At 43.4% G+C, this 10,334-nt stretch overlaps 2 long non-coding RNA genes across 2 annotated transcripts; both read left to right on the top strand.

Moving 5' to 3' along the window:
* The first annotated feature begins 3,326 nt into the window (after positions 1-3,326).
* Positions 3,327-4,376, top strand: LOC135249136 (uncharacterized). Its single transcript, XR_010328600.1, has 2 exons — positions 3,327-4,099; positions 4,182-4,376. It is a non-coding gene; the product is annotated as an uncharacterized LOC135249136 (long non-coding RNA).
* A 1,013-nt stretch (positions 4,377-5,389) lies between these two features.
* On the top strand, positions 5,390-7,192 carry LOC135249135 (uncharacterized). The gene is made up of 3 exons (XR_010328599.1): positions 5,390-5,780; positions 6,107-6,405; positions 6,581-7,192. It is a non-coding gene; the product is annotated as an uncharacterized LOC135249135 (long non-coding RNA).
* The last annotated feature ends 3,142 nt before the right edge of the window (positions 7,193-10,334 follow it).

The following is a 10,334-nucleotide window of genomic DNA, read 5'->3' as shown; positions in this document are numbered from 1 at the left end:
CTAACCCTAACACTAACCGTAACCCTAACCCTAACCAACTGTGCCTAACCCTAACCCTAACCCTGTGCCTAACCCTAACCCTAACCCTAACCCTAACCCTGTGCCTAACCCTAACCCTAACCCTGTGCCTAACCCTAACCCTAACCCTGTGCCTAACCCTAACCCTGTGCCTAACCCTAACCCTAACCCTAACCCTAACCCTAACCCTAACCCTAACCCTAACCCTAACCCTAACCCTGTGCCTAACCCTAACCCTAACCCTAACCCTGTGCCTAACCCTAACCCTAACCCTAGCTGTAACCCTAGCTGTAACCCTAACCCTAACCCTAACCCTAGCCCTAACCCTAACCCTAGCTGTAACCCTAACCCTAACCCTAACCCTAGCCCTTGCCCTAACCCTAACCCTAACCCAGCGCACCTGCAGTTCATGAAACATTCCACAGGGTGGCAGCAGAGGACCACTTACAAATGCATTGTTCCCATGTGATGACCGTTTGGCCGTGTAGAGTGTAATAAGCCAGCATACCTGCAGTTCATAAAACATTCCACAGGGTGGCAGCAGACGACCACTTATAAATGAATTGTTCCCATGTGATGACCGTTTGGCTATGTAGAGTGTAATAAGCCAGCGTACCTACAGTTCATAAAACATTCCACAGGATGGCAGCAGAGGACTACTTATAAATTAATCGTTCCCATATGAAGAACGTACGGCCATGTAGAGCATGGCATGAAATGACACGTCTTCTCTAAGGAATCCATATTAACACAGCGATCGTGAGCCAAATGGCTGATATAACTACACCGATGGATCGCTACAACTTGTTCCCACTTGTATTGAAAGATAGAAATCTACATTAACAACGTGCTCCACAAACGTTCGACATAGGCTACAGCTAGCGTCGCAGCTAAGCGAAGTGCAATATTTCTAGTTAGCATAGCCTCACAGTCACAAATAATATTGTGGCGATCCTGACAAAGACTAAGCAAGCTAGCTAGCTAGCGGGGCTGCAAAGCAATGTGGGGGGGGGGGTTGCATGAAATGTATATTATTGTTGTAAATAGCCAGCGTCGCAGCTAAGCGAAGTGCAATATTTGTAGTTAGCATAGCCTCACAGTCACAAATAATATTGTGGCGATCCTGACAAAGACTAAGCAAGCTAGCTAGCTAGCTAGCTAGCGGGGCTGCAAAGCAATGTGGGGGGGGGGGGGGGTTGCATGAAATGTATATTATTGTTGTAAATAGCCAAACTGTTTGCATGTAGGCCTACATAGCGCTGCTTAACTGTAAATAGCCTGTGGGATTTTGTGGAGTAGTCTTGTAAATAAGCATGTTCAAACGCACTTATGTATACCCAACTTTAGCATGAATGAGTGTCTCTGTTAGCTTGCTGGCTAGCACCGAAGCACCAAACCGTTGCCCTCAGTTCACCTGCTATTCTGTTGTAGTGAGTCACGTTGTTACAAAACATGGCCAAGTGACTTGAAAGAATTGAGGAAATATTGGGTAGCATTGCTTTCAAATACATCTTATGTATACAAACAGTGGCTGTGACAAAGCGTCTAAACGCAACAGAAACGCAGGTGAAATATGTTGTACTCACGGATTTGCCGGCCATCCAACGAGCCTTGATAGAGAAAACAATCAGCAAGCAAGCCCGTAGAATTAAAGCTGCCTAGGTCGCAATTTCTGTACCCTGTTGTCCTGCTCCGTTGTCTGTTATTTCGTGGAGATGCACTTTCAGTCTTCCTAAGGTTTATAAGCCAGCCATTTTCATAGGCTTATCTGCAGGCGGGAATCCTCTTCGCTGTTTTGCTAAGCTAGAACCGGAAAACTTGATTGTGGAGAATAGGAGCAGACGCGTATGTCCCAGCAGGCTTTGCATATGAATAAATAACAACAGTGTGAGAGAAATTAGGACGAAATGATCAAATTGCGTAGTTGAAACAATATGTTTTCAGCAGAATGGGCATGTAGGTGAAGGTTGACATGATCACGGAGCATAGTGCCAAGTTAATGGAGTAGGCCTAACCATGAGCGTGCTTTTAATCCTTATCGAGCGGTATATATAACAGTCGCTATAAGCCACTAGCTGTTAAGTAACAAGAGAATTGTTGTGGTCTTCTCTGTTCAGCACTAGTAACTATACTTTTGGGTGAGACATGGTTTTAAATGTAATGTTTTAATGCGGAGTTGCAGGATGTACATACGTAGTCATTGTTTGTATGTGGCCAGATAGAGAACAGGGCGAGGTAGAAACGTGGCGTTTGCTGATATGAAGGTTTTATACGGTAGCCAAGTGAAGAAATATACTTAGTAGAAATGGCACAGTGATGAACTGGTGTAAAGTTTTAACAAAATTAATACATTTGCCGTCATGAAATGCATATGGGTGGCCGTGAGTGAGCGTAAGAGAACGTTAGTGTAAAAGAGGAAATTATCTGCCTGAGTGCCAGGCGGGATTCAATCCTTAAACCGGAGGTTCACCAGACTGTCACTTTGTTAGTGCAGCACCATGACATAGCTATGCAATGCGTCAAATATCATTAGCAAACCTGTCCGTGGTATTAAAGAATACACAGGCCGGCCGGTAAGCGCACAAGAGCTCCCGTTCAATCCACATGCCTTTGCAATATTGTAGCCGGTTAATAAGTCAACGCAATAAACATATCGTCTGCACGTCTCGCGTTCGCTGACACCTCATAGATACACAATAAACACGGATCTAGACTATGTCTATTATGGATCTATTTCAAATTACAACGACCCTACCTTATCTACCGTACCTCAGCAAGATGGCTGGGGGGGGACTACCCCAGCTTGTTGTGAGCGAGGGGCAGGAATACACTCAAAGTGTATTCCTGCCTCTAACTCACAACCGTGGCCGATTTAGTATCTCCGATTAACCTGTCTGCATGTCTTTGGGATTGGGGAAACCCAGGTGGACACGGGGAGAACATGCAAACTCCGCACAGAGCCGAGATTCGATATCACGACCTTCGTACTGTGAGGCGACAGCGCTACCCACTGAGCCACCGTGCCACCGATTACAATGCTTGCTTGGCAAAGCTATCAAGGATGATCAAGGATGACGTGCCCTTAGCCTCATAGCTCCAGGCTAGCTCCCGTAATTAGTACTGCTCGGTTGTTCCCGGTTTAGCAATGGCGACCTTCTACACCCGCTGTCAATAGGAGCTCCCAAAGATAAACATCACTCGCGTTCATAGGATTTTCACAACGACTAAAGACTCAACCGGCAAATTGGAGAAAGGCTATTAATTACATGCCATGTGTATATTTGCAACTACCAAGGTAAGAAAACTGACTCACTAGCTAATGCTAATTAACCTCAAATACTAGCCTCCGTTGTACATGGTCGCTAACATTAACTATCTGTCTAACGTTGGGTAATGCTGTGTGCTTCATCTGCTGTTAATTCTCTACCTACAACATTGTAACATGCTTTCTTAACCGCCGTTATATATCAGCCTTAGCTGTCGTTCAAGTTTTTGCTTAACTACGTAGTCAAAACAAAATTCCCTTCCGATATTGCTTGTGTCGACAGTGCTGCGACGGAAACCACGATAGATTTAGCCAGTCTAGCCACATCTATTCAAAATGTAAACGAGTAAGGCGTTCTTCACGGTCGGGAAAAATTTTATGACCACCTTAGTCTTGTTGTTAGCCACTCTTATGCATAACACTTACTAGGTAGCTACCTAACGTTAGTTGCTACGCCAAAAGTATCATGGATGTGTAAGATGTGTTCACCTAAGTAATACAGACATAACGCTAACGAGACTTTTCATTGCATCTCTTATTTTATTTATTCCGTGTCCAATAAAGACACACTGTCAGGGAGGTCGGCGTGAGAGCGTGACAGTCTGTGTACTTTCCAGTAATGCACGCATTCACAAGGAGTCTGTTGCACACAGCTACAATTTCACTCAATCAACATGTCATATGCACCATTTTAAAGAAGAATCTTGCCGCCTAGGAGAACTTTGTCAATGTGGGCCTCCCTGGTTGACAGTCAGGAAATGGGCTTCCCTGGTTTGACAGTCAGGAGATGGGCCTCCCTGGTTTGACAGTCAGGAGGTGGGCTTCCCTGGTTACAGAGTCAGGAGATGGGGCTCCCTGGTTAGAGCTGGTTTGCTGACTTGCTGTGGTCTGTTTCCAGACGTGGTTGAAAGCTCTAAGAAGGAGATCGAAGACATCCTGATCCGGTACCGCGGGACCTTGTTGGTGGCCGACTCCCGCCGCTCCCGGTCCGACGAGTTTGCTGGACCCAGAGCCCGCCCTCGCTACCAGAAGTCTTACTGCTAAAAATTCTGTCTTCGCTTTTATATACAATAAAAATGAAAATGACCTAAATCAGCTTCAGGCTCACTGTTTGTACTGGTCTTTTACTCTGCTTGCTTTTTCTTTTCCAACCAGCCTTTTACTAAAGGTAGACTTAACATTCCTGATTTACTTTTCTGTTAGTTTGCTTTTTTTTCTCTATGATAGCACCTGACGTGTCAGAGATCTGGGTCGATCCTCAGAGCGCACATTACTTTGGCAGAAAAAAAATTATTTAATCGTGCTTCGCCCTGCTGTAATCGATGTTCTGTCTTTATGAACCTGCAAAGTGTTTCTCTGCTTGTTTCAGTGGTAATGTGGGGATTGATGTTCAATTAAGAAGGCAGTGATTGCTTGCTACTGATGTTGCAGACCAGTGCTTTTCAAACTCTATCCTGTCCGGTTTTGCACGTTGTTTGCAAAGCTCAAATGCAATACCAGAATTCTAACAAACTGTTCATTTTTGTCAATATGTGGCTTTTTCTTTGTGGCATCTACAGCCATTTCTTGCCAGGATAAGTAATCCCTCAGACCAACAAATGCACAATTAAGAAAAATTAACAATCCGTTAAAATTCTCCTACTGCAATTGTGGTTACTGTGGGAGCCAGGAAGTCAAGAGACTTTGTTTTGGCTAAAATGAGATAGACTTTATTAATCCACAGGTGGGGAAATTTGGGTGTTACAGCAGCAGATAAAAACAACATATCACACATATAGACATAAAAGGCAATAATGAAGACAGCTGACTGACAGTTCCATAGTCCACCCACAACAGTGAGTTCCTGAGATGTGGACGGGTGGGTAGACCAGGTTAGATATGTTGCGCCTGCGGTAGATGGCCCGTCTGGAGCGAGGCAATGCACACAAGGGAATCAGGGTTAAACACATGACAAACTGACGACCAGACTGCCTACGCCTCTGGCAACCCCAGTTGGAGTTTAAAAATAGGGGGTGGCAATTACGTAATTGCACTGAGCTCGCTAGGGCAGAATAGCATCAGATGAAGCAAATTCTTGTTTTAGCAAGACAATACAGGGCTATTTAACAGTATCACGTGACTGCATACACTGTTCAACTAAAGCTCAATTATGTTCTCTAACTGACAACAACTGAGACAAACTAAAGAGCGATTATCTGAACTAACGCACAATTATGTTCTCTAACTAGCAACAGCTGAGACAAATTAAAGAGACACCATCTGAACTAACGCACATCTATGTTCTCTAACTAACAACAGCAGGAACAAATTAAGTAAAGATAAGCTTACCTGAAACGCGAAGTAGTAGCGACGACACAATCAGATGCACAGTTCAGGAAAAGTTAGGAGAAGCGAAGTTCAGAATCTGCAGCATCCATTGTTGAATATTAGAAATATTGCTGTTCTCGGTGAAGTATTGCACAGCGTCAGTCAGAGACCCGTGTGCGTGCATCAGTATGTGAGTTTACTTCTATTCTAGACTAATGATTCGAATATAAGTTCGCGTTTATACGTTACGTTTATTCATTGTTGTCAGTTACTCTTATTATCTTTAACTGAGAGTGTTACTCGCTGATAATTGTGATCCATTGTACTGGTTAGTTTCAGAGCTTCATATTGCTTGTGTGTAATATTGGAGTTCACTGCTAATTAAATGTGTGAATGACATGAATGACATGCATGTAATATTCCATTTATGTATGTTAATAGTAATTCTGGTAATGGAGCATTATTATTATAGTACATTTGTGATTGATGTTATGCCATTGTTTTGTATGTTTATAGAACCACACACACATACCATCTCTGAGGACAAAGGAAGCAGGTTGTATTCAACTTTATTGAAGAAACAGAATTTTTAATGCATTCTTACCAGGTGCCCCATGGAGACTACATTTTTACCCCAGCCATTTAATTCAGCACAAAATAATTTCCACATCTTGTCCACCTCAACAATCATTGTGTGCAGTGGCTAAAAAGATATGTTGGGAAGTAATATTCTCTGGCCCACTTCCAGCTAGTAAGAGCAACGAGGTCCTGTCAATTAGCTGAGACCCCACTTTACATCGGCTGGCTCTTGATAGGTGGGTATTGTTGTCCCCCCCCTCATGACTGCATGGGCTCTCGATCCCTGTCCTAGTAGCTATGCAGCCACAGCCTATTCCTGACGGGGCCCCAATTGTAATTCCCCAGTTCATACCGTTGTCACTTTACCCACTGATTGTTTTGTTTTAATTCCCTAATCGCCCCCATCTCTAGGTTAACCCAGACTGGTACGTATCGCTCATATCTGATCTGGGGGAGACTGGAGCAGGCCCCAAGATGTAGACCCTTCTCAGGCTTGACTCAGGTGGTTGGGCTACCTAGCGGTGTTAACAAAAACCACTTGGGTCTAGCAAGGTAAGTATCCAGCCCCCCTGGGTCCACTTGGACAGCACGCAGGGTGTGGTGGTCTGGGGCCACAGACCTTAAATGGTGCCCAATTTTCTATCAGTGACTAGCACCACCCACACACCAGACCGTCTTGCACTACACGTGAATCTGACTAACCGAAACCAGTTTGGACTCTTTCAAATTTCTGCACCCCTCTAAATTGTCTCATTCGAATAGATGGTGTAATATATTGACTATTTTCTAGTTTTGTGCCTAATTAGGTGGTAAGTTCTACTCAACTGTACGTGGCGCTTCCGTTTTTCAGTTGTTCTTTCAATCCAGCATAGAGTACAAAGAATCACGGAAGTTCAAGAGCTAGCTCAAATGCAGCAGCAACATGGACCCTGTAAAAGAAACAAAGAAATGTTAATGAAAACGCCTTAAATAGCTAACTAGTTGAGTGCGGTGAATACACAAGATTCAACAGATGGTTCTAAACATAGGTGGTTCAGTTAATGTAAAACAAGCTATTAAAACCTATTAAAACATTAAAGCTAAGAGCGCGGACAAGACTTGCAATATACATAAACACAGTAGGATCTAGGCACATGCAGCTAGTACGTGACGGGGAGCCATGCATGCAAAGGGATAGAGGATGGGTCTATGGCTTCACCGATAGAGGATACGGCAACACTGTGTGACTTAAACCTCTAGCCGGCATTTATACAAGTAGCTATCACTCGGCCCACTTGTTCCAGCCACCATCTTTGTTGAAACAAAACCGTAAAGCCCTACCGCAGTGTATTGTGGGATTTTGGGCTCCCGGATAGTGTACAGAGCTTGTACACAACATTTTGCAGTGCATTGTGGGGTGGATGCAGTTCACTATATTGTGTGCTACAATTTTGTTTCTCAAATGGGACACTTCAATAATGGCTGATACCAAAAGTAGTGCGCTATAAAGAGATTGGCTGCGTCCCAAATCACCATAGTTGTCGGTCTAGGGCTGCTGAGCACCACTCAACTCGCGTTACGTTACAGGCATTTAGCAGGCGCTCTTATCCGAGCGACTTACACAACATTTACATAGTATATATCCAGCTGTATAAATGGATACAAATGTAAAAAATGCTGAAGCAATGCAGGTTAAGTACCTTGCTCAAGGGTACAACAGCAGTGGCCTACCCAGGAATCGAATCTATGACCATTTGGTCACAAGCCCAGTTCCTTACCCATTGCTACACTGCTGCCCCGCATTTCCAACTGATATTCCCCACTCAATAACACACCTAATGAGAACTTTGAACATAGCGGATAGTATTTTGAGAAACGTGAAGCTAGAGACACCACCGACCGTAGTGCAGTGTATGCCTGGTGCTTGAGCTACAGACGTTGAGGCTGATCTTTGTTTTGGTGTGTACAGTGGCTAAAATGATGTTGGGATGTAATATGCTCTGGCCCGCTTCCAGCTAGTAGGAGCGACAAGGTCTACAGTAGGCTATCGTCGCTAAATCACTGGCTGTCGGAGTGGTGCTCGTCTTGTGATGTAGGGTTTATTAATAATTGGCCCGATTTCTGGGGAAAGGCCTGGTCTACTGAAGAGACAGACTCCACCCAAGGTGGAGATTCTTGTGTCCTATCTAGTAACACAGCTGCTACTCTTAAGGCCAGATCCTGACACTCCATCAGGGCGCCAGCCAGGCCGCAGGCTTCTAACCCTACGTGTTTGCCTGCTCGTTTCTCTCTGCCCGTGTCTCAGACATATGGCCCTACATCTTTGTCTGCAAGGTGCGTTTCAGAGCTAACTAACAGAAATAGCATGTTATCCAAAAGCCCCTTTAACTAATACTTCTGAACTAGAAAGTAGTATTTATTATATTGAGACTGTCTGCTTCACGCATCCATGCCAAATGAAAAGATAACCGTGGTATTAATGTGGACAACATCACTGTTATAAAAACACGTCACATTGCTACTTACTGTAGTGAATCATTCTTGAAAATTGGACTATTAAATGTTAGATCACTCACTCATAAATTAGATCTTCTAAACATTGATCACAGACCATAATCTCACTGTACTGTGTCTGACTGAAACTTTGTTAAGACCTGATGAATATGTTGCACTTAATGAAGTGTCTCCTGTGGGTTTTATAAGTATTCAGGTATCACGTCCATCAGGCAGAGGGGGAGGCGTTGCAGCTATTTATCAGTCCATATCAGACTTGGGTCAAATACTTATTTGTTTTGGATTCAAATACTTTTCTATGCTTTACTGGTCTTGTCTGGTGTATTGGAACAAATGAAATACTCTCAAAGTGCAAACCCCGCCTTCTGATCATATTGGCTGCTTCAATTACACCAGGCAAGATCAATAGAGCACAGAAAAGTATTTGAATCACAAACAAATGTATTTGACCCAGGCCTGGTCCATATTGAGTTGAACGCCTAAGCGTGGAAATACTTTTTCCTCTTTTGAAGTTCTTACTATGAACTCTGTACAGCCTGATCTTGCTAAAATAAGTGGTTGCAGGCAGTCCTTTTTTCTTGTCTCTGTTTACAGGCCACCTGGGCCTTATTCTGATTTTTTAACCTGACAAAATGGAAAACTACGGACCTATTTCAAACCATCAATTTTTATCGAAATTATTGGAGAAAAATGTTGCTAAGCAACTTAGTGCATACCTTAGCTCTAACAGTATCCTTGAAATATTCCAATCAGGGTTTAGACCCTACCACAGCACAGAAACTGCACTTATCAAGATTGCTAATGATCTACTATTGTCAGCCAACTGTAATTCTGTGTCGGTTCTTGTACTCCTCAACCTGACTGCAGCTTCTGATACAATAGATCATGAAATTCTACTGGACAGACTCCAGGCCTGTGTTGGACTTTATGGACAGGCACTCGCATAGTTCAGATCACACTTATGTGACAGGAAACATTTGGTTAAATTAAAAGAAGAGTGCAGCTACTCAACAATGAAATACGGTATTCCACAAGGATCAGTGCTTGGACCAGTACTGTTCTCACTATATATGCTACGACTTGGCAATATTATCCAGGCACATGATTTAGATTTCCACTGCTATGCGTACGATACACAGATTTATATTTCTATGAAACCTGGCGAAGCACTGCCACTTTCACAGTTAGAGGCCTGTATTGTACATATCATGGTTTGGATGCTTTCTGTTTTTCTGCTCCTGAACTTGGATAAGACCGAAATGTTGGTTTTAGGTCCCAAAATATTAAGAGAAAATGTCTACTCATACCCTAAACTGTGATGGTTGTTCTGCTGAACCAAACATGGTTGTTAAAGACATTGGTGTTACCATTGATCCTGATTTAACCTGTGACAAACACAAAAACATATCCAGAATTGCTTTCTTCCAGTTATGCAACATAGCTAAAATCAGACATTTCCTGTCAGTGGGGGACAAAAAGAAATTGATCCATGCTTTTGTTATGTCTAGGCTAGATTACTGTAATGCCCTGCTATCTGGCTGCCGTAAAACCTGTTAAAGATTCTCCATCTTGTGCAGAATGCAGCTGCTCGTATCTTGACCAGAACTAAGAAGTGTGAGCACATTACTCCAGTGCTAGCATCGCTTCACTGGCTACCTGGCTAAGCATAGGA

This window comes from Anguilla rostrata, chromosome 2 (assembly GCF_018555375.3).
Source record: "Anguilla rostrata isolate EN2019 chromosome 2, ASM1855537v3, whole genome shotgun sequence".
Classification (NCBI taxonomy): domain Eukaryota; kingdom Metazoa; phylum Chordata; class Actinopteri; order Anguilliformes; family Anguillidae; genus Anguilla; species Anguilla rostrata.
This window is presented reverse-complemented; position numbering and strand designations above follow the sequence as displayed.